The sequence below is a fragment of the Schistocerca americana genome, chromosome 5, assembly GCF_021461395.2.
Source record: "Schistocerca americana isolate TAMUIC-IGC-003095 chromosome 5, iqSchAmer2.1, whole genome shotgun sequence".
Lineage (NCBI taxonomy): Eukaryota > Metazoa > Arthropoda > Insecta > Orthoptera > Acrididae > Schistocerca > Schistocerca americana.
The window spans coordinates 624,782,215-624,808,141 of NC_060123.1; positions in this window are offsets into that span (position 1 = coordinate 624,782,215).

The following is a 25,927-nucleotide window of genomic DNA, read 5'->3' on the forward strand; positions in this document are numbered from 1 at the left end:
CCACCTTAAGCGTCGCTCAGCATCGACTACAGAAATATATGGCACATGGGGAGCTACTGAACTACTGTACCCCATTCTCGTTAACTCCATAAACCCAGTCATTGCGCTAGCTGGACTGCCCGCTATCTGTTGTGCTGGACCGTAAGTAAATGAGGTGTGCCCGAATTTGGTTTAGGTATGGTTGTCCCTTCACGTTTACACTTCGCAGTCGCATCACCAACAGTCGAACTGGGCAGCTTTAGAAAATTTCACACGTCCGTAATTAATTTCTTTATCAAGTGACCTCCAATAACTAGTCTACGTTCAGAGTCACTGACCTCTCCTGACTAACCAACTCTGCTGTGCCGGCCGAAGTGGCCGTGCGGTTAAAGGCGCTGCAGTCTGGAACCGCAAGACCGCTACGGTCGCAGGTTCGAATCCTGCCTCGGGCATGGATGTTTGTGATGTGCTTAGGTTAGTTAGGTTTAACTAGTTCTAAGTGCTAGGGGACTAATGACCTCAGCAGTTGAGTCCCATAGTGCTCAGAGCCATTTGAACCATTTGACCTCTGCTGTTCCTACTTCTCTACTGCTAAACCGGTACTCCGCGGATCCGCCGCCCGTGTTATTCTGCATTAGATAGGGTGTCGGATACTTGTGATCACATAGTGTATGTCATTCGCTGTGGTGCTGTAGGTTTCAGCCAGATGTATGGCATAACGTGACTAAAAGAAGGGGTAGACTGGATGACATCAGGGAATGATTGATTTGATAATGGACAGAACTGTGTGGGGTAATAGAGGGAGACAGTGACGTGCCTTGCACAAGAACAGACCAGCCTCCAGAAGAGCATCAAAGCAGTCTTAGGCGTGAAGTCCTCAACAACTACAGAAATGCTTCAAGAAAGTGAGTGCTGACCTGAAATCCATGACGATGATGATCTGTTTCTCCACATGTTGGAAAAACACTGGAAATAATGTAGGATGGCTGCATCCTTCTTACTTGGCTTGGGACAGGTGATCATTGACCTGTCGGTGCTCCGTTTCGGGACACGCATTGCTGCTGTAAAGTGTCTCCGCCAGAGGGAATTGGGTCTAACAAGACTCCCGGCTGAGTAATGGTGCACTATTATCAAAGCAAGGAAGTCTCTGGGCAAATCTGCTTCTGGTGATGCAAGGAATTAAACCGAAAATGGTATGGGTGGGAGTCGCTTGTTCAGGCAGTATTTTGAGGTAAATCACACGCCGGTGGGCGGTGTTAAGAGCTTACTTTTTAATATTAATTTGAAACAGTGCTTGGTATTTTCATTTATCGTGGCAGCATGATCATGAATCAGCAGGCGAACCAATTCGCAGAGAGATAAGACGAAACTGAAGCATTATTTGACTATATTCCTACCAGTCGTAGCGAACGCCACACTTCCGTAGCTGCAAGACTTAATGGCACCCTTTTACCAGCGTCCTCCTTCAACCAATGGGCGCTGGTCAGAAACGCAACATCTGGTGTTTCCAGCACAAATAAGTGGTTAGGTAATGTCTCGTAATGGTTGTGTTTTTAAGAAGCTGTAATGATGATGTTGAGATCCAGTGTCACTACACCAGCCTCTTTTCTTCCTAACAACAACAGAGCTTCGAGGTTGAAAGGAATGAGGGACAAAAACTTAGCGACAATGGTTTCTAAGACATACTGACAGAAATAGAGGCAGAGATGGTGGGAGGGGGAGAGAAAGAGAGAGAGAGAGAGACTGAGCGGAAGAGAACCAGGCGTCCTTTACTTAAGAGTTACGGGTATGGTTTCTACGGAAAGAAAGAGAATATAGCATTGAAGATAAGAAACAGTAAAACCAAATATTGTACGAGGTTTCGGGATGGAGACAGCCTGACAAAGGAGCCAGAACATCAATAGTCGATGATCAAAGATAGTGGTTACTTTCCAAATCAGATTAGTACAGCGCTAACGAAGAAGAAATGTGACTACCCACATCACCAAGAAGATAAGGAGCTGTTCAAGTCCAGGACGCTCCTTCCAGACGTCGACAACCTTTCATCTAAAGTATGCAGGGTCCTAAGAAAACGTCAAGTTAAAGTAATCTTCCGCCCACCGGCGAGCATCAGTGCTCTTCTCGATCTGGGACTGTGGAAGTGCGGAATTTACAAAATTCCTTGTCAGTGTGGCTTTGCTTAAATAGGTCAGACGATATGCACAGTACATCAAAGATGCGTTGAATATGAGCGCCCCACTGGCCTTTCGCAGCTCTGTAAGTCGTCGTAGCCGAACATTGTATTACCACAGGACACTCTATGGATTATTCTGCCACAAAAATCTTGGCACCGACGAGGTACACTTGAGGTTCAGTAATTAAAGAATCTGCGGAAATATGGCTAGCACAAAGTCGTATAAATTGGGACAGCGGCTTTCAAATTGGACTTGGCTTGGGACCGGTGATCTCTTTAATTTCTTCTGTGAGTAAACTTTCCGACAGAGGGCGGATATGTAGTTTCACATTTACGAATGCGCCTGCACGCCACAGATGGAACAGTATTTGCAGCGGGTGCTAATTTCGATAAAGGACGCTCCTGTGACGTCCGCCAATGCACGTGCGTCTCCGCACCAATTTTTGCTATATAGTCGACATCGGGAACTAGCAGTCCCCAGTGGCGGATACTCACCTGAGGATGACTGGACAATAGCCATTCGAAACAACGTGACAAGAAGTCAATATGATCCGGCTGCAATCCCGAAACCTCATACCGAGCGTGGTGGCGCAGTGGTTAGCACACTGGACTCGCATTCGGGAGGACGACGGTTCAGTCCCGTCTCCAGACATTCTGATTTAGGTTTTCCGTGATTTCCCTAAATCGTTTCAGGCAAATGCCGGGATGGTTCCTTTGAAAGGGCACGGCCGATTTCCTTCCCCATCCGTCCCTAACCCGAGCTTGCGCTCCGTCTCTAATGACCTCGTTGTCGACGGGACGTTAAACAACACTAACCTAACCTAACCCTAACCTCATAGAATATTCAGTACGCCGGAAAAACTTCAAGAATCACAAAACCAAATGTGTTAGCGCACGCACTGGATAGCAAGTGCATGAAATTCGAATAATGAGAGTAGGAGTAGTTAATAGACAGCCTCAACTGAGAGCTGTCAGTGCGTATTTTACGCTGTCCGGCGCTGAAATACGGGCCTCTATCTGTCAGCGGTCTGACATGATATACGCAGGCCAAAGTGCAGTACAACAGTGTGGAAGCTGGGTACACGGGTACACGGCGTACAGAGAATGTCACTGCTGGCGCAGTCACAGAAGGCAACACGCAGACCTGTGTTTATACGTCCGCATGCGGAAACACACCGGGCTGTCGGACAATAAGCGCACAGGCCGGATCTCTCGTAAGCGCGCACTCATAGCTGTTAAACATACACGTACGCGTCAGTTGCATAATAAACAGGAAACACACGCTGGCAAGCCAAAACTCTGGCTTCATCAAACACTCTCCACATATCAGACCAAATCAATTAATAAAAACAAATCAGAGAAACTTACACTAGAAGGAATAACTCTGACAGTGAAAAGCATCGAAACTACGCAATAAAATAAATAATTTTGTTAGTACAAAGCGTCGCGTCATACGACCCATTGTCCTCATGAAACAACTTCTGATTTAATGTATCATTCCTTAGTAAGTGAAGAAAGTAACATTATGAGTAACGTGTAGTTGGGCGTAACTGCAAACACTCCATCGGTGGCGTACTTCATGGCAGTGAAGTGGTATGTACGAGAGTCATAAAATTTAGCCGGTTTTCCCATGATACATTATCGAAAGAACTGTTTGTCATCGGAACCTCACACCATATTACGTTATTTTGCTACTGTTGCCTTCTCAACTGCTCTAAGAAGGACTTGTTGTAGTCGAATATGATGACTGTTGTTGTGGACTGGCAAGACAGCCAATCCACAGTGACGGGTAACCGAAAGGCACGCGTTTAACTCACGCAGGCTGGCGTGAGGTCTGAAACAGGATACGTAATGAATGCTATAAAGAAAAGTACGTAGCTGCTGGAATACTTAACTTTAATCCACAATTGGTGAACATTGGTCTTGTTACTGTACATGCTTCATTAGCTACATAGCAAAGGATAAATGGGGCCTTGCTAGGTCGTAGCAATTGACTTAGCTGAAGGCTATGCTAACTATCGTCTCGGCAAATGAGAGCGTAATTCTCAGTGAACCTTTCCTAGCAACGTCGGCTGTACAACTGGGGCGAGTGCTAGCAAGTCTCTAGACCTGCCGTGTGGTGGCGCTCGGTCTGCAATTACTGACAGTGGCGACACGCGGGTCCGTCGCATACTAATGGACCGCGGCCGATTTAAAGCAAGTGTGGTGTCTGGCGGTGACACCATAACTTTAAAGCTAGAAATATTACAAGGGTTTCGAGACGAGTGCAACGGCTTGTCAACGGCAATCGGCTACAAACGTGAGACGAATTACTGCTGTCAGTGAATGCAGCTACGTCAAAACCAATGTCCAAGTAAAGTTTGTGAAGGGAACTGCACCCGGTGCACGTTTGGACTAGTCGTGTAGCTCACAAATTGTCATTTCTCAGAGAAGGGTTCATAATGCCGTATCTCATGACAGCAACTGACTATAGGCGTGTAGTATGGTTTGAGTAGCCACGGTTTTGCCTCTCTCTCCAAATTATGCAGTCTATCGAGAACACCGACAGCCTAATGAGGCGCTTAACCTACAGTCTGTAGTGAATGTAGTTCAGACCACAGGTGGTACTATGGTGATTTCCGGATGTTTTCCGCATCATGATTTGAGACCGATCATTCAAGTCACCGCGTACATGAACCAGCGCTTTTATTTAAACGTTCCTGGCGAACAAATGTCGCCCTTCTCTGTTACGTCTCCATGATGGGTGTACCGAAGACCACTCTTCTCTTCTAAGATGAGAACAGTCACGTCTACTATGGTGTCACCGCCAGACACCACACTTGCTAGGTGGTAGCCTTTAAATCGGCCGCAGACCGTTAGTATACGTCGGACCCGCGTGTCGCCACTATCAGTGATTGCAGACCGAGCGCCGCCACACGGCAGGTCTAGAGAGACTTCCTAGCACTCGCCTCAGTTGTACAACCGACTTTGCTAGCGATGGTCCACTGACAAAACACGCTCTCATTTGCCGAGACGATAGTTTAACATAGCCTTCAGCTACGTCATTTCCTACGACCTAGCAAGGCGCCATTATCAGTTACTATTGATATTGTGAATCATGTACCGGCAAGACCGACGTTCTTCATTAACGGATTAAAGTTAAGTATTCCACCAGCTACGTCCGTTTTTCTAAATTCTAATTTCCTTGTCCTGTTCCAGACCTCACGCCAGCCTGCGTGAGCTAAAACGCGCGCCTTTCGGCCTCCTCTAGTAACACGGTGTTGGCTCTCCTGCCAACCAAAACATCTACAATGCTGCATTGACGAATACCCTAGATCAGCGGAGCTTAATACCATGTAAATTGTCTGAGACTATTCGAAACAGCTGATTAAGTGTATCAACCAGATCCCGGCAGTTTGGTAGCCCCACGAGATCTAATCAGGAACGAATAGTTCCAGCTGATTATTCCATATCTGACGAAATTTTTGTACTCTCTTCTTCGCCGAATTGAGATCATTATCAAGGCAAAATATAGAGAAGTAAGTGTTACGACATGGGCAGAATCATCTGAAACAAGTTATCTACAAGTGGAACTACTGAAGGAATAAAACAAACGCTTCCATGGTAGATTTCTTACGGGTTATTACCCGATGTTATTCTCTCAGATTCCTAGCTAGAAGAACATTAAAAAGCATTGAGGTATTTCACACGCATCGACATCGTGTACAAGTTACGTCAGCGTGAGTACCGTACATGTGGATCTAAGAGCGACCGGGTATACTCGCACGAGTTCGTCATTCTTTGAAGAGGAGGGACGATGGGTGTACTAGAATGAACGCCTCCTTAGATGTCCGCGAACAGAGGGCTGTCAGATGACATTTTTTTTAATTTGGTGGCATAACTTTTTGATGGCATTTGAAAGGACAGCATTTATGAAAGGACCTGAAGGATGTAGTGATATAACGCCTGTTAATGTTAGCACTCAAACTTTTCATAAAAGAATCTGAGAAATGTGCTAAAATTACGATTCAAGGCAGCTCGATTCCATTATTGCGATGTAAAGAGGCTCCCCTTGTTGTCGCTGTTGTACGTAGCACGAAGACTGGTCAGGGCTACCAGGATGAAACGTATCTCCTCTTGGTCCTGCCTTATACAATAGACATGCAGTGTCAACTACGAGTTTAGGAAACGGAACTTCGTAATTTGTAGCGCATCACTAGGGATTAGAAAAACTAATTCAGATTTATGTACGGCCTCATGTTTAAGTGAAGAGGTTTTGTGAGAAAAGCTACATTTTTGTCACTGAGCTTTTCATTTAAACCTGCACCACGGTTTTCAGCTGCTTGCTAGTCTTTGCGGAAAAAGAAACATCACCCGTCGGTTCTCCCTCGAAGGAAATTGGCTCGACTGCTTACCAGACGAGCGTTGGGTTCATCCTGAGTTGGCGAAAATATTATTTGCCCTTTGCTTTTACTCACAATCACTTGGTGACTATTTATCACACAGAAAAGCAGGTGCAGGCCAAGACCACAGTCCATTGCTGTTATCGCGTTACTTGCAGTAACCAGCTGGCGCAGCGTTTCTGCACCTCTCCTGTCTCAGTACACAAGCTCCACCCTTTGGTCAACGACCAACGATTTTAGTAACCTGTGCATCGGCGACGTTGCGGCATGTGGTATTCGTGACACCTGGGCCATCACCTCAACAATAAACCCTCCCTGGTACGTATAAATACCAGCCTCTTAACCGGTCTGGGGCAATGAATCAGCGCATTATGGAGTCAGTGTCTGGTGTCTGCCATCGCTCAGCTGTCGTCCTGACTGGGCCACTGCCTGAAGATACAGCTGCAGCATCGATGGGCCGAGGGTTGAACTGAGGTCCTCCAAACTCCATCAAGCGTACGTCATGCGTCTAGGCAGCCCATCTGCCTACCTCGCCTGCGTCCTAGCCTGGGCGAGCCGCCTCGCCAGCATCTGACTGGACACAGTACAGCCGACTATGAATGCTAGTGTCACAACGTCGCCTCGGTCAGTAAGCCGAACTGCGTGTAGCGACTCCTGGTTATGCCTTAGCTACACATGGTGCTCTGTGGATCGTGAGTCCTGTCATGTCCAGGACGCCTGCATACTCGGTTCAGTAGACAATAAAACAAGTCGTATTTATGACTTTTATTTACAATAAGAAAATTACAATACTTAACTTTGGCAATCACACACATGTGTCGCAAGCAGCCGGCCGGAGTGACCGAGCGGTTCTAGGCGCTACAGTCTGGAACCGCGCGACCGCTACGGTATCAGGTTCGAATACTGCCTCGGGCATGGATGTGTGTGATGTCCTTAGGTTAGTTAGGTTTAACTAGTTCTAAAGTTCTAGGGGACTGATGACCTCAGACGTTAAGTCCCATAGTGCTCAGAGCCATGTAAACCATTTTTTTTTTTTGTCGCAAGCAAAGGGCGACAAACGAAATAATCAATCTTTTGTATAAACAATCCCAAGTCTGTGCTACATAGAGAGTACAAGCGAAGGGACTAGAATATTACTTATAATCCGTCTTGATTGTAAAATGTTTATTCACATGACCGGTTTCGTTTCCTCTAGAACCGTCATCTTCAGATCTGCAATTTCAGTTACAGGAATAACCCGTCCACACTCAGTAACATTGAATGTGAAGCAGCATGTGAAGGTTGATGAGTGTGGATGGGTTACTCCTGTAACCGAAATTGCAGATCTGAAGATGGTTCTAGAGGAGCCGAAACCGGTCATGTGAATAAACATTTTGCAATCAAGACGGATTATAAGTAACATTGCATAAAAAAGTGATTGCGGTATCCCTGCAGACATTATGTCTGTTTTTGCGAAGTGACTAGAGTTGACGCTGCTCTCGAAGTCGCTACTCTTGAAGCTGCTATTGAACTGGGCCGTCATCAGTCGGTCGCGGCGCTTATGCCCTCTTCTCATAGGGACCGCTGCTGTCGCCTTGTCGTCCTGGAGGGAGGTCCAATCATCATGCGACTGGCTGATCTTTTCACGGCCTTGTCTTTCCTGTCGTTCCCGACTAGCGCGCCGGCACTTGACTTTACGCCGTAACAAGATCAATGTCCACCACTCACCACCCACATAAAGTGGGCACGAGTGTTCTGTAGTAAACTAATGGAAACACACTGAGATGTCAAACGTTATGGGGCACCTTTAATATCGTTTCAGATCTCCTTTGCCTTGAGTAGTGCAGCAAGTAGAAGTTGGATGAACTCAACAAATCATTGGAAGTCCCCTGAAGAAATATTGATCCACGCGGCCTCTATAGCCGTCCGTAATTGCGAAAATGTTGCCGGTGTAATATTTAGTGCACGAACTGACCCCTCGATTATGTCCCGTACATGTTCAACAGGATTCATGTCGGGCGAGTTAAGTGGCCAAATTCACTCGTTTTGTCTAGGAAGTTCTTCAAACCAGTCGCGAATAATCATGGCCCAGTGAAGTGCCGCGTTGTCATCCATAAAAATTCCATCGTTGTTTGGAAACATGAAGTCCGTGAATGACTGCAAATCGTCTCCAAGTACCCCAGTCCACTCCATGTAAACACAGCCCACACTGTTATGTAGGCACCACCAGCTTGCACAGTGCCTTGTCAACTACTTGGGCCCGTGGTTTCGTGGTGTCTGTGCCACACTCGAAACCTACCATCAGTTCTTACCAGTTAAAATCGAGATTCATCTGATCAGGACATAATTTTCCGGTCGTTTAGAGTCCAACCGATATGGTCACGATCCCAGGAGAGTCGATGTTGTGCTGTTAGCAAAGGCACTCGCGTCGGTCGTCTGCTGCCATAGCTCTTATTCCCCAAATTTTGCCGCACTATCGTACACGTTCGTCGTACGCCCCATATTGATTTCTGCTGCCATTTCACATAGCGTTGCTTGTCTTTTAGCCTGAAAACTATAAGTATACGCTGCTGCACTCGGTCGTTTACTGAAGGCCATCGACCAGTGCATTGTCCGTGGTGAGAGGTAATGCCTGAAATTTGATATTCTCGACACACCCTTGACACTGCGGATCTCTGAATACAGAGTTCCCTGACGGTTTCCGAAATGGAATGTCTCATGCATCTAGGTTCAACTACCATCCGCTTTCGAAGTCCGTTAATTCATGTGGTGCGGTCGTAATGACGTCAGAAGCCTTTTCATATAAAACATCTGAGTACAAATAATAGTTCCGCCAATGCTTTGCCCATTTTAACCTTGCATTGCGTAAGCAATACTACGGCCATCTGTATAAGTCCATATCGCTATCCCATGACTTATGTCACCTTACTGCAAATAAAGTTTTTAATTGCTATCGAGTTGTGTGTGACTTATGCTGCCCACCTGCCCACCAGAGAACCCAGCATTCCCATGGAGGTTCATGTTTCACTTCAGTATGAGCTCAAGCTGTGTCCCAATCGACAGAAGAACACGGTAGCTGTCGCCGTTCTACAGTTAGATGAACAGACCAGACGGCATCAGTGGGATTATAAACTGACATATCCCTCAGACTCCATCGTTCTATAGAAATGAAAAGAGCGTTTGGCGTCATTCGCCTTGGTGCAGGTCTTATTACATTCGACGCCACATTGGGCGACCTGCGCTCCAGATGGGGATGAAATGATGATGGAGACAACACTACACCCAGTCCCTGAGCGGAGAAAATCCCCGACCTAGCAGGGGATCGAACCCGGGCCCGTAAGACAGCAATCAGTGAAGTCAGATTCGGGGACGTGAGATGTCGTTTTACTATAGCATGACGCTCCATGGAAGTCAGCGAATTTCTCATTGAGTGGGAGGGATGACCTCGACATCCGTCATATTGACTGTATACACTATCGGTTATCTAGCAGTGGTAGTAACAGCCATCCGATCTCTGTGTACGATTAATTATACACTGAATGCCTCAAACAGCTGCGTCTTTGTACGTCATTGAAATAAATTGATGTTAATGGACAATTTGTCACCATGAATATTCGCTCATTTCAATGATAATATTACTTACTGACGTGATCTGGATAAGGGGCATCTCTTCGATTCTAGTTGCTGGTTTGAACAGTAACTCTTAGACTACTGATCGATTTCCCATCTCAAAAAAAGTGGAAAAAACAACACACAATCCACGATCTGGGCTGGTAATGAAAGAGATTTTATGGGCACAGGAACTGTATAGGTGGATTATATTTATTGATGTTCTATTTTGAATGCGAAATTTATAATTATCTGTATCATGCGCTAGTGTAGACAGCACATGTACTGGTACGGAACAGGGGAATGTATGCGTCATTGATTGCATTTTTGTTATATTCATTGTTTTGCCTGAGTCGTGACTGAGGGGGGGAGGGGAGGGGAGTGTTAATCAGCGTCGTCTTTATTGTATTATTTTTCTGTGGGGTGTAAATTAATTCATGTTATATTGTCCGTGTAATTAAAATTCATTTGACCTCATTTAAAATGGAGAGAGATTTACTGTTGGTAAAATCACATTTTAATTTAATCTTGTCCACGTTTGACTGACATCCTTTAGCTTTAAAGGTTAATCCCGGTATACGTGTCTCTGCACTGTTATAATGGACAAACAAATTTATGTAACCGTGACGCTGCGCAGTATGCGGATATTCTTATGTGGTGTCTGCGACGTTGCAATGAAGGTAACACATTAACTGCTTTTTCAACCCGTGGACGATGCGTGTCTCACTAAAATAGTCGCTTGTCAGTGTTCACGGAGCCGGCCGCGGTGGTCTAGCGGTTCTAGGCGCGCAGTCCGGAACCGCGCGACTGCTACGGTCGCAGGTTCGAATCCTGCCTCGGGCATGGATGTGTGTGATGTCCTTAGGTTAGTTAGGTTTAAGTAGTTCTAAGTTCTAGGGGACTGATGACCTCAGAAGTTAAGTCCTATAGTGCTCAGAGGCATTTGAACCATTTTGAACCAGTGTTCACGGAGACATTAATGTCCCACTTACGTGGTACTGGGATCTTCTATTGGTTTTACAAATCAATAGCCGCACTGTGTGGAGGCTAAGGCAGAGGTTTTTGCTTTGTTGTTACAATGAGGTATTGGGTTCATTGAGAGGAAGCAATTTCCGGTATTTTTCCTTGTTTTTATGTTAGAGACGAGGTCGCTGATGCTGTTTCTTAAATTCATTACGTTCTTTTCTACATAGCCATGGGTCTGTTAAAGTAACCATCAGGCACATTATCTCCAGCGTTGCTGCATTTTCGTTTTTTCGATGTGTTGAAGGCATCAGCCCAAACAGATACTGCTCATCATTTCATTCACGTCCAGTATCAACGAAACACGACAGATCGTTTCCGGCTACGCAAGAATGAATTTTTAAAGCGGAATTCCGTATTGCATTCCATTAACAGTTTCAAAGTAGATATTCTGCATGATGATGATGATGTTTGTGTACAGAGATAACAAAGCACGTAGAATAACCAGTAAACCAGCAGCGACTGAGCAGAGCTGTCGGACGGTGCAGACTTGTGTGCAACTATCATCCGTTACTTAGTGTCTCTTGTTGTTATCGTCAGAGCTATGGACTAGTCGACAATACACCATGTCTACCGAACCAATACAGCCCTGGACAGTATAAATTTCAAAATGTTTTTGTAGAACTCTTTTATTTTCTATAGTCCACTCCGTCTTTCTTGTTTTTTCCTCGTTTTTTTTCTTTTTTTTTTTTCGCGTACCTATACGGAGTCGGTGTGGCTAGTATCGGATTTGAAATTTTTAATGTTAGAGGGTGGTCGGATATCCTTCCTGTAGCTAATTTTCCACACTACTCACCGATAACACACGGTCCAGTCAATTTAATGCGACCACCGTCTCTGTTCGACGTCAGTGTGCAATAACCATGCAACAGGATTAGCAGTGGAGGGTATATAAAGCGTGTGGGAGGGACGCGGGAAACAATACAGTCTTTGTTGTAATGTGGAAAGGAGCGATTTATGTGGAGTTCAAAAGGGCATTATTATCGGCTTTCGGGCCAAGGGTGGAAGCATTTCCGAAACAGCGAAGTTTGTATACTGTTCGCTTGCCGCCTTATTAAAGTATATCGTGCATGACAAAATGGCGCTATCCAAAACTGGCGCCGAGGCACCACGGGTCGTACATGCCAGAGGTGAACGACGGTTGCGGAGATGTTTACTGGTGAACAGGCGTGCAACTGTCGAGCAACTGACCGCCGAGATGAACCAATGGTGTACCAACAGTGTCTCCTCAAAGATCGTTCAGCGAACATTGTTGCGTATGGGCCTCTGCAGCAGGCACCTGTTTCATGCACCCTTGTTGACTGCCGTCCGCCTGCATCAGTGGCCGACGTCCGCCTCCGTAACGTAGCGATAGCGTTACCGCCTACCAGGCAGGAGGCCCGGGTTCGATGCAAAAAAAAAAATGGTTCAAATGGCTCTGAGCACTATGGGACTTCACATCTATGGACATCAGTCCCCTAGAACTTAGAACTACTTAAACCTAACTAACAAAAGGACATCACACAACACCCAGCCATCACGAGGCAGAGAAAATCCCTGACCCCGCCGGGAATCGAACCCGGTTCGATGCCCGGCAGAGGACTGTGTGTTGTTTTACCCTTCATCATCATTTTAGCCGGCACGGTAGCTCAGCGTCTTCGGTCAGAGGGCTGCTCGCCCTCTGTAATAAAAAAAACTGAGTAAAGGAATCAACAATCAACGTGAATTGATGTCTTGTGACGTCCGCCCACACCAAACGCAACGAATAATATCGGAAAAAAAACAAACTGTTCTAGACGCTTCAGTCTGTAACCGCGCTGCTGCTACGGTCGCAGGTTCGAATCCTGCCTGGGGCATAGTATTATGTGATGTCTTTAGGTTAGTTAGGTTTAAGTAGTTCTACGTCTAGGGGACTGATGACCTCATATGTTAAGTCCCATAGTGCGCAGAGCCATTTGAACCTCTTTTTCTGTTTGTTTTTCTTTTTGTTTTTTGACTGCTGTCCATCGGCGACGAAGGCTGGAATTAATACGACGCTGCCGCAACTGGACGACCACTGAGTGGTAACACGTGACCTTTTCAGATAATCACATATCGAGCTCCATCGGATATCCATTGGGTCATCTCAAGGGTCCAGGCCAGAGGATGGAGCGTTAAGGTCTGGGGAAGGTTTTCGTGCCATTTCCTGGATGTTCTCGTCATTCTGGAAGGCATAATGGATCAACATAAGTATGTATCCATTCTTGGGGATAACGTCCGTCCCCACATGCTGTTTGTTTTTCCACGGCATGATGGCGTCTACTTGTAGCAGAAAGCAACGTGTCACACAACTCGGAGTGTACGTGTGTGGTTCGAATAACAAGATGAATTTACCCTACTCCCCTGGCTGACAAATTCCACGAATTTAAATTCAGTTTAAAGTGGCTCTAAGCGGTATGGGACTTAACATCTGAGGTCATTGGTCCCCTAGGGCAAGAACTACTTAAACCTAACTAACGTAAGGACATCACACACATCCATGCCCGAGGCAGGATTCGAACCTGCGACCGTACCAGACGCGTGGTTACGGACTGAATCGCCTAGAACCGCTCGGTCACAGCGGCCGGCTACACGAATTTAAACTGAAACGAGAATCTGTGGGACCACCTAGATCGGGATGCTCGAGCCATGGATCCTCAACCGAGAAACCTAGCGCAGTTGCACATCCCTGCCGGTACATTCCAGTACCTCGTTGAGTCCCTTCCTGCGCTCCTCGCAGCGGTACGCTTTGCAAAAGGAATTTATTTACTTTTTTTGACAGGTGGGCACATTAATGAGACTGGAAAGAGTATCTACTGCACTTGTAATGACAGTACACATTTGTTCTCCTCGTTTCCCTCTTTCCCTTGACCGAATTATGCCATCTCTTGTGGAGACGGCATCGTGAGGTGTAGTGAATGAAGACCATTAAGGCAATCATTCTCAATCACGATCTCAACGAATATGTTGATATGGGATCACAAAAGTTATATTTCACTGAAAAAGCAAAGAATTCTTCTGAGCGAGTCGGAAATCGAGTTTAGTCTTGTAACATCACAATAGGTGTGGTTACATGATAAAAAATGAGTGATGCACCTAATTAATCTGAGCCCCAACAACCGCATGCCTGTAGAAGCAAGATGGGTCCACACATTTCTTTTTCATTCTTATGTGCACGTCCTGTGTCCTTATTTCCATTTTTCACCCTTCCTGAATGTGTGTGATCAAGTGTGAATGATCTGAATGGAGTAGTAGACGAACCAGAGAAGTGGTGTCGGTGGAAGGCAGAGAGCAGGAACAGAGGAACAGGAGGTCTTGGTCAAATATGAGTAAATCAAAACGTTTTCCTAGCAGTGGTTTGTCATGGGCCTCCCCCACGCCCTCGGGCTGTTCGGACACAGCTCCGCGTGACGATTACAGGTGTTGTTGTTCTGAAGACAGGTAAGCGATCAGACGTTCCCTCAGAACGGCTGTGTCGAACAAGGGACAAAAGGTATTTGAATATGTTAATAATAATTTGTTAATCTCAATAATGTCTACACCTAGCTATTTTTTTTTTCTTGAAATACCATTTAGGTTCTGGTTACAATTTTTTGTTCACTTAATCAGTGTCATAATAGTGTGATTAGGCGCGACCACGTGGTCCATAGATTCAAACGCAGCCCAAGCCTTAAAAGTTACTGCTTCCCATATTATTTCATTTGTGCGGGACATTTTAAATTATCAATAAAAGTGTACCGAGCATATATTTGGCAAGATGAATCGATTTGATTCCAAGCGCTTCACGCAAAGGTATGCAGCCACCAAAATCCTGCTCGACGCATACAAGTCTTCCTACTAATAAATGCTGTCGACATTATGTTTGCCGTGTGGTTCAAAGATGGTTCAAATGGCTCTGAGCACTATGGGACTTAACTTATAAGGTCATCAGTCCCCTAGAACTTAGAAATACTTAAATCTAACCAACCTAATGACATCACACACATCCATTCCCGAAGCAGGATTCGAACCTGCGACCGTAGCGGTCGTGCGGTCCCACACTGAAGCGCCTAGAACCGGTCGGCCACTGCGGCCGGCTGCCGTGTGGATTAGAGCCGTGAATTCTGTGTTACAAACTTGAACAGTGACGACGTGCTCCCCAGATCTTTCCACCCCACAAGACTCTACAGACTAAGGCCAACGTGGCTTGTTATTCTCGTATGAGAAAGCCATAGGATCGCATATAAATGTACCAGGAATCTTTTGTCCATCTATTAAATACAAAAAGATTACTGTTAACATGGGAAATATTAGTCAAAAATAAATATTTTATCATCTGAAGCTATTTCCGTGATCGTTAATTTATTTTCAATACATCTGAAAATAGTGTCACATTTGTAGTACGCTCCTAAAATCGAAAGTGCTTGGCTTAAGTTTAGCTAACAGCACGTAGCTTTCTCTGACTGCCCCATAGAATACCATTGCATTATCCGTTGCGACCTTAATAAATTCAGTCAGTGAAGGAATTGTTCCTAAAATTTAGATGAGCCTCAATGTATTTCAAATAATGAGGAAAACTATTCAGAGAAGGTTACGTCGCTAAAGAAGAGCGAGTGTGGTCAGGATATGCAGTCATAGCAGGCTGGAACAAAAAGAAATAATAATAATCGAAAGAAGCTCCTGCTAACCAAAGTAAGTAACCCTATGGTGAGTTACAATCTGTATAAACTGACAGTTAAACAAATAAATCTGATGTGAAACGATGAGATTCTAGTTATATGCAATATGTTAACAACAAAAATTTAAAGAAAAAATTATGCACGTCTTTCGGATTCATATGTAATTTTCAGCAAATAGTTCTTCAGGAGTCGTGGAGACAGTAGTGAATGCTATACATGCTTTACATCTCTTATTTATTTATTTATTGTTCCGTGGGACCAAATTAAGGAGAAGTCTCCATGGTCATGGAACGAGTCAATACATGAAATTATAACACGATATAGAAACAGATAAAATGAAATATAAAAAAAAATATTTAGGTGACAAGTCGTAAGTTTAAACAAAGAAAATCAAAACTGTTTAACACTGGAATTCGCTTAATTTTTTAGCTCTTCCAGGAGCTCCTCGACAGAATAGAAGGAGTGAGCCATGAGGAAACTCTTCAGTTTAGACTTAAAAGAGTTTGGGCTACTGCTAAGATTTTTGAGTTCTTGTGGTAGCTTATTGAAAATGGATGCAGCAGAATACTGCACTCCTTTCTGCACAAGAATCAAGGAAGCGCATTCCACATGCAGATTTGATTTCTGCCTAGTATTAACTGAGTGAAAGCTGCTAACTCTCGGGAATAGGCTAATATTGCTAACAACAAACGACATTAAAGAAAATATATACTGTGAGGGCAATGTCAGAACTCCCAGACTATTGAATAGGGGTCGACAAGAGGTTCTCGAACTTACACCACATATAGCTCGAACAGCCCGTTTTTGAGCCAAAAATACCCTTTTTGAATCAGAACAATTACCCCAAAAAATAATACCATACGACATAAGCGTATGAAAATATGCGAAGTAGACTACTTTTCGTGTTGAAGTGTCACTTATTTCAGATACTGTTCTAATGGTAAATAAAGCAGCATTTAGTTTCTGAACAAGATCCTGGACATGGGCTTTCCACAACAGCATACTATCTATCCGAACGCCTAGGAACTTGAACTGTTCCGTCTCGCTTATAATACGCCCATTCTGTCTGATCAAAATATCGGTTCTTGTTGAATTGTGAGTTAGAAACTGTAAAAACTGAGTCTTATTGTGATATAGCATCAAATTATTTTCCACAAGCCACGAACTTATTTCATGAACTACATTATTTGTTACTGTTTCAATATGACACACAAGATCCTTCACTATCAAGCTGGTGTCATCATCAAACAGAAATATTTTTGAATCACCTGTAATACTAGAAGGCATATCATTTAAATAAATAAGAAACAGCAGTGGCCCCAGCACCGACCCTTGGGGAACGCCCCACTTAACAGCGCCCCATTGGGACTGAACATCACTACCACTCTCAATATTGCGGAGAATTACCTTCTGCTTTCTGTTCTTACAGTAAGAGGCGAACCAATTGTAGGCGACTCCCCTTACTCCATAATGGTCCAACTTCTGCAGTAATATTTTGTGGTCAACACAGTCAAAAGCCTTCGTTAAATCAGCGTTCACAACCTTTTACTTAATCCGTCCAAAACCTCACAGAGAAAAGAGAATATAGCATTTTCAGTTGTTAAACCATTTCTAAAACCAAACTGAACATTTGACAGCAAATTATGTGAATTTAAATGCTCCAGCAACCTTGTATATACAACCTTCTCGATAACTTTAGCAAACACCGATGACATAGAAATAGGTCTAAAATTGTCAATATTATCAATGTCTCCCTTTTTATAAAGTGGCTTCACTACCGAGTACTTTAATCTGTCAGGAAACCGACCACTCCTAAAGGTAAAGTTACAGATATGGCTAAGTACTGGGCTAACATACATAGAACAATACTTCAGTATTCTGCTAGATACCCCGTCATATCCATGAGAGTTCTTGGTCTTTAGTGATTTAATTATTAACTCAATCTCCCTCTTGTCAGTTCATGGAGGAGCATTTCAGGTAACAGTCTCGGAATACTTTTTTCTAAGAGCGCTATGTGATTCCCTGTTGGGACTAGGTTTCTATTTAGTTCACCTGCTATATTCAGAAAGTGATTTTTAAATACTGTACGTATATGCGACTTATCAGTAACACGGACATTCCCACTACACACTGATTCTATATCCTCAACCTGTCTCTGCAGACCAGCCACTTCCTTTACGACTGACCATATGGTTTTAATTTTATCCTGAGACTTAGCTATTCTATCTGCATACCACATACTTTTTGCCTTCTGAATAACATTTTTAAGCACCTTACAATACTGTCTGTAATGGGCTGCTGCATTTAGATTTTGACTGTTTCTAACGTTTTGATATAATTGCCACTTTGTTCTACAAGATATTCTTATCCCTCTAGTCAGCCACTCAGGCTGCCTGTTTGTGCTAGTACCCTGTTTTGAACGTTCTAACGGAAAGCAACTTTCAAAGAGCATGAGAAAAGTCTTGAGAAAAGCATTATATTTATCGTCTACTGTATCAGCGCTATAAACATCTTGCCACTCTTGTTCCTTGATAAGGTTTACAAAGGTCTCTACAGCAGCTGGATCAGCTTTCCTAAACAGCTGATGACTATATTTAACACGTGTTGCAGCATAAAAATCTTTTAGAGTTAAAATTTGTGCATTATGATCTGAAAGGCCATTCACCTTTTTGCTAACAGAATGCCCTTCTAGTAATGAGGAATGAACAAAAATGTTGTCTATGGTTGTTCTACTGTTCCCTTGCACCCTCGTTGGAAAGAATACGGTTTGCATAAGATTATATGAATTAAAGAGGTCTACCAGCATCCTTTTCCTTGCACAATCACTTATACAATTAATATTGAAGTCACCACATATAACTAACTTTTTGTATTTCCTGTAAAGTGTACCATGAACCTCCTCTAGCTTTAGCAAAAATGTTGTGAAATCGGAGTCTGGGGATCTATAAATAACAACAGTTAGAAGTTTAGCTCCATTAAATTTAACCACACCTGCACAACATTCAAACACCTTTTCAGTGCAGTACTTTGAAACATCGATTGACTCAAATGGGATGCCGTTTTTCACATACATGGCTACTCCCCCACACCGCAAAGAGCTCCTCGAAAAGCTGCCAGCCAACCTGTATCCTGGTAAAGGAAGCCTCTGAATTATCTCCTTATTTAAGAAGTGTTCATATATACCAATAATTTCAGAGTCAACATCTATAAGCAGTTCACTAACTTTATCTCTAATACCTTGTATATTTTGATGAAATATACTAATTCCCTCATAACTCGGATACCTCAGCTTTGTCAAAAGTGGTTCCTTTGTTAGAGAGACTTCCCTTAAGCAGGAATACCTATCAGCTGACTTCAATCTAAAAAAGGTGCAGCTCTAACACCCACTACTGCAGGAATTTTCCAATGAGTGATCCCACCAACCCCACCTATGCTGTCACCTATAAGCTTTGCCAACCTCCCCTTCCCATACCTGTTGAGGTGCAGGTCATGTCTAGTGAAACCCGTCCTGCTGATAGACTCCACCGACACCACTGAAATGTGACCCATGCTTTCTGTCATCAGCGCACCCCCAAGTCTCATGTTATTACGCCTGACGGCTGTATTAAGATGAGGCCGATCATGACGCTGAAACAGTTCCACGAAATGCACATTCGTGTTGCCAGTCTGAGTGCCCGTCTTTTCCAGGTCACCATCTATGTTATACTCCCCATCCCTATCAATACTATTACCAGCCCCACCCACAATCACTACCTGATCCTCTTTAGTAAAATCCCTACATAACCTCCCTATGTTAACAGTCACCTGAGCCAACCCTGCATTAGGCTTCACAATGCTGGTGACCTGGTACTCACTCCCCAGCACTTCCTGCAACTGCTGGCCTACACCTCTGCCATGAGAGCTACCTAACAGCAGAACCTTCTTCTTTCTCTTCGACTTTGCAACTGTTCTAGCCACCGTAACTACTGAGGTCTGCTGCATGCTTCCTACATCTACAGCTACTAGAGATTCCTCTCCACTAGACTCTGACAGTTGGTCATATCTATTGTTAACACCAATAGTAAAACTATCTGAAAATCTTCTTCTCCTAGCAGATCTCTTGCCAACAGCCAGCTCCCATTCCCCGACCCCCTTCTCCCTCCTCATCCTATCTAGCTCCTCCTGTGCGTTTTTCAACTGCAGCTGAAGGGCACAGATCTTACGCTCCTGCTGCTCTATCAACTTACTCTTGCTACAAAACCTGCAGTTCCAGGAGAGGATCTCACCAGAATGCCCACTGGCTTCCCCACTGCATTCGCCCCAGTGAAAATACTTCGAACAAGTCTCACACCGCAATCCACTACTCACGAACCTACGGCAAAGCCCACACTTCTCACTCATGGTAGAATTTTACTTTTTCTAAGTTCCGCTACTACAATAAGAAGATGTTAAAAACCTGACTACAATAATCACAAACTTACTCTATAAAGGAAGTAACTACTATTATTAACAGTATTAATAAACAACAAATGTGAATATAACAAAAGATTAATACAGAAAGAGAATCAAACGTCTAATGACACAGTAACGAAGCTGAAAACAGTTCCCAAAAGGTTCTTCTGAAATTATTTCACCAGAAAACACAAAAAACTCCGGTTGAAGACTACTAAAGTTCCTAAATAAGCCACTATACACAGACAATTAATTAGTATTTGGGTCTGATGACCATAGATGTTAAGTCCCATAGTGCTCAGAGCCATTTGAATTAGTATTTAGCTTTCGATGCGCCGCTACAGCTGCAACTGGTCAGCGCGGAATGTAAACACAGGTAAGAGGTTACGTTGCTCGATACGAAACACTCACAAATATCAGGTCACAACACAAGAAAGGCAGAGGTGAATGAAGAAACCACTAATACGTCACCTATATAGTAAATATTATCACAAAAACCGTTAAAATATGTATCTGAAACCTAAAAATATATAAAAACTTGGAGAGCGATCTCACACGCAGTCACCCGCTTATGACGTCACGCCAAAGATACTTTACTGTCTTCACCTTGTGGTGTTACAAATACAGTCACGCCACTAGGTGTTTTTTGTCAGAGGGGCGAGAGGCACGGTAAAAGGAAAGTGCCTTATGCGCATGTGAAACAAAGGTAGATAAGTCTTAGCAGCAAACATAAGATTTTTCTTTATTATCGTGTTGAGTGAGCCGATATTGACACTTCAGGTGGTACCATCAGTGGCTTACAAGGTGCTGCGACTTATCGTCGGGCATGGATGGCACACTTTCCGATGCCGACGTGTCACAGATGTATTTCAGAAAATACCTTTGCCCACTGAGGTGGACATACGAAGGACTTCTCACAGTGGGCTGGGTGTTCTTGCCGTGCCGGCCGGAGTGGCCGAGCGGTTCTAGGCGCTTCAGTCTGGAACCGCGCGACCGCTACGGTCACAGGTTCGAATCCTGCCTCGGGCATGGATGTGTGTGATGTCCTTAGGTTAGTTAGGTTTAAGTAGTTCTTTCTAGTGGACTGACGACCTTCGCTGTTAAGCCCCATAGTGCTCAGAGCCATCTGAACCATTTGTTCTCATCGTGTCAGTGGGCGTGATGCAGGCAGCCTAGAGAGACACATCAGCCACGGCTGGCAGCCGGCAGATGGCGGCAACGGTGTTCGTCAAGCATCGCCAGGCAGCGGTGGTGATTACTGCGCACGCACAATGGTGGCCCGCGGCGCCTCTGTCTGTACTGATAAAACAACAACAACGGCCGCAGCTGCAGCAAGCATAGCGCATCCTGGGGACCACCTAGCAGCCCGCCCCGCCACCCTCCCATCTCGGCTTCGATTCTCGCCTGATCGTAGAGCTCGCACTTCCTTGTTTGCATCCTCTGAACCTCGTCCTTACTTCTATACGAATAAATGAACATTTCGCTTGATTATTGTTTGTTTTCGATTACGATTACAATAGAACAGCGTTTCTTTCACATTCACTAATAAATGCTCTCATGTCTTAATTATATATTTAACAAATTTTGATTCCATCAGGAACCGTTGTGCACCACGACCGTAAAATGTATGGAAAGAGAGACACACAGCAATCAGTCGCAATCAAATTAGTTTTTAATATGCTTCCATATCTAGATTTCTGTTGTAAGTAGCCATCCTCAGTGCATTTTCGTTAATTCAACAGACCCGCCGCAGTTCATGTCACCATATGTTCTTGCTGGTATGCAGGGAGAAGAACGCTCTTCTGCCTATACACCTGTAAGAGCATATGGTGACATGACTTCCGTAAGTCTGTTGAATTGTAACGAAAATGCACTGAGGATGGCTGTTTATAGCCGAAATCTACATTTGCAAGCATAGTGAAAATTAATGGGATTGCGACAGACTGCTACGTGCCTCTCGTTCCACACGTTCGTATTTGCTTTGACCCTGAAGCGACCTTTGGGAGCAATAAACACTAGGGTCTCTAAATTATTCCAGATTTATTGATCATAAAAACCATTATACAACACTGCTTTTACGCTATTTGTCGAGAGAAATTACGCAAAAAATACAGAAAGTAACTTGTCTCACTGCTAAAAACAAGTTGAATAAACTGTTCCTCGTCATTCCTTCTGATCTGAGTGTTTGTCGCTAATTCCAAACTCTTTGGAGCGTAATTTTATATGAATTATTAAACATTTCAAGCTTACATGAATAGAGTTTTATAAGTTGTTGCTTCCTTTCCTTTTACGCTTTTCCACACAGTAGATTTTGGAATGGATTGCTTCTTACAAGCATGCCACGTGTATGTTAGCGTCATACGTGTTTAGATGTGTTTTACAACTTCCCTATTGCGGCTATCACTGGTGGAGTAACCGCTCTTTTTGATATCATTCATTCGAGTCAGCCCCAAATTGTGTGATCTGTAAGCAGATCCCTGTTAAGATACTAAAAGATTTCCAAGAACTAATGTACACACAGGTACTTCTCTTGAACAACTGTGAGAAAATGAAACTCCTACAGCCGTCCTTAGGATTTTATTTATTTTGTAGCTGCCAGTTTCGACGCTTCACTGCACCAACTTCAGGCTGCAGTTGATGCTGAAGGGGTTGACACGGTCCCTATGTATACCACATCAGTGGCCAATATAACTAACTGGTTACGCAGACTATATGAAAACTTTGGTGTCAGCACTCCATCCATCGACAGCCAACAAATTAGTCAGTTGGCAGTTGATAGTTGGAGTGCTGACACCTCAGTTTTCATACAGTCTGCGTAACCAGTTATGTTGGTCACCGATGCAGTGTGTATAGGGATCGTGTCAACCCATTCAGCATCAACTACAGCCTGAAGATGGTGCACTGAAGCGCCGAAACTGGTAGCTACAAAACAAATAAAATCCTAAGGACGGCATTAGGAGTTTCATTTCCTCACAGTGGTCGTCGTCCTCAAGAACTTGTGTCAAAAAGGTGGACATACGCAAACTTCTCTTGATCGGTCCACACTTTATTTTCACAGCGCATACCACGGCTCAGAATTACCACATTCATTCGAAAATACACTGCCAAGAAGGGCAGGAGGGAACAGAATGAAACTTAAAGGGTTGTTAGGTCATCGGATGTTATTTCAGTTAACACAAAATTTACAGAGAACTTGGCAGTATGAGCCTACGTATCAGTACAACGTTGTACCCCTCTGGTCTAGATTCGTGCTCTGATCCGGTTGGGAAGGGCGTCATGAGGCAGCTCTGTGATCTCCTGACGTAAGCTCTCTTGAAACTAGGCATTGATTTCCTGAATATTGGCACTAGGACAGAATGGACGTCCGAGCTGGTACAACACATGTTCTGTGAGGGACAGATCTGGGGATCTGGCTGGGTGAAGGAGTATCTCATATCATGCAAACAATTCATACAGATACATGCCATGTTTGGATGAGCATTTCCCTGTTGCAGATTAGCTCTACGATACTGTCGCTTGAGAGTTAATACATGAGGGAAGCCCGATGTCCGTGACGTATCGTTGTGCCGCCACAGTTTCCTCAGTCACTACCAGCCGTCACCTGAAGTGATACCCGATGGCTCTCAACATGGTAACGCCACTGTGCATCTTCAAAACACTGGAAGAATGGCACCTCTTGCCTCGTGGCCACAATGCTCGCCGCGAATGCTCACCTGGGGTAGTTCAGAAGCACGAGTCATCGCTGGACGCAATGCTGTCCACTCATCGGTAGTCCGTGGATCTTTGGTCTTCTATTTGTGGGGCCAATGTGGGTCTCTTGGATTAGTAAGAGATCACAGTTGTGAGTTTTACATGCTACAGCAAGTAGCACTTCTTTCTCATGAGAGAGCCCTTCAATGTTTATGGACATTATATTTAGCGCTGGCTTTGATAAAAGCCTTTTTGTGGTGTCTTGGTGTTGAAAGGATTGGCCGTTAGGCACAGGACTAACGTTGCCCAGGGTACGCCCGATCGTTGTCATGATCGTCGGGGAGGCTCCTTTCGTGTACCCCTATCTCCCCGCTTTGCCAGCTCTATAAAGTCTTAGAAAGAATGATCCTTAACCGCATCTCAGAACATGTAGACAAGAATATAATTAAAGAGCAAGCAGGATTCCGCCCAGGAAGGTCATGCTGTGGACAAATCCTCAACCTTACACAGTACATAGAAGATGGATACGAGCGGAAACAAATTACAGGTGCAGCCTTTATCGACCTTACAGCAGCTTACGACACCATAAACCACAGTAAGTTAATATCAAAAATATATAACACCACAAAAGACTACCGACTGGCGCAATTGATCCAGTGCATGTTGCAGAATAGACGGTATTTTGTCACGCTGCAGTCGAAGAAGAGCCGATGGCGGACCCAGAAAAACGGCCTACCTCAAGGTAGCGTCCTCGCCCCATTGCTGTATAATATTTATACCAATGACCAACCGATCAGCATGGACGTTCGCTCCTTCATCTATGCAGACGATACAGTCGTTGTCATCCAGGGAAAAACCTTTGAAGAGGGAGAAAGTAAATTAACTTTAGCGATTGAAAAGCTGGGTGACTATTATGATAATAACCTCAAGCCAAACCCAGCAAAAACCCAGGTCTGTGCTTTTCACTTACGTAATAAGGAAGCAAGGAGGAAACTCAACATAAGCTGGAAGGGACAACATCTATCTCAGTGCGACACACCAAAATATCTTGGGATTAAACTTGACCGTGCTCTCACCTACAAGGAACACTGTTGGGCCACAAAGATGAAAGTGAGTGCCAGGAACAACATCATCCGCAAGCTAACAAATAGCAGATGGGGAGCGCAACCTACAGTTCTCCGCACGTCAGCTTTAGCTTTATGTTTCTCCACTGCGGAGTACTCGGCACCCGTTTGGCAAAATTCCACCCACGCTGAACAAGTAAATATAGCATTGAATGAGACTGGACGCATCGTGACAGGATGCCTCCGCCCAACTCCCACAAAGCAGCTGTACCACCTCATGGGCATAGCCCCGCCAGACATCAGAAGAAGGACTGCCGCAGAAATCGAGAAACATAAACAGGAGGCAGATCCCAGGCATCCAATGTTCGGATACAATCTTCGATGTTCGGATACAATCTTCAACCTCGCCGACTTAAATCAAGGAAGAGTTTCCTACGAACAACTGAAGCAACTCTTTTATCGCCTAGAGCACGACGAGAAGAGCTGTGGTACGATGTGGACCCAGGAAGACCAGGGAATAGCCCCAGGGAAGAACCCACAGCTGGCTCTGAACTCCCATATACGACCTGGAAAGCCCTGAATAGACTACGAACAGGCGTATCAAGATGCAGAGCAAACTTGGAAAAATGGGGCTACATCAGTGCAGACGAGCCCTGCGAGTGTGGAGAACAGCAAGACCCACAACACCTACTGGTCTGCAGGAAGCTAAACAACCCGTGTTCGACTCAAGACCTATTTGAAGCAAATAGCAAGGCTATTCAAGCTGCAGTGTATTGGGCTTCACGTGGGATATGAAAATCGCTCTGTTTCGCATCCTTAGCGCTTATCATTATATGTTACATACTTTTCTATATTATTGTAGTTAATTTACCTTATAACCATGTATTATTGTATTATAACTGCTTCTCTTGCATTGTAATATAATTTTTTTTAATAAAATGG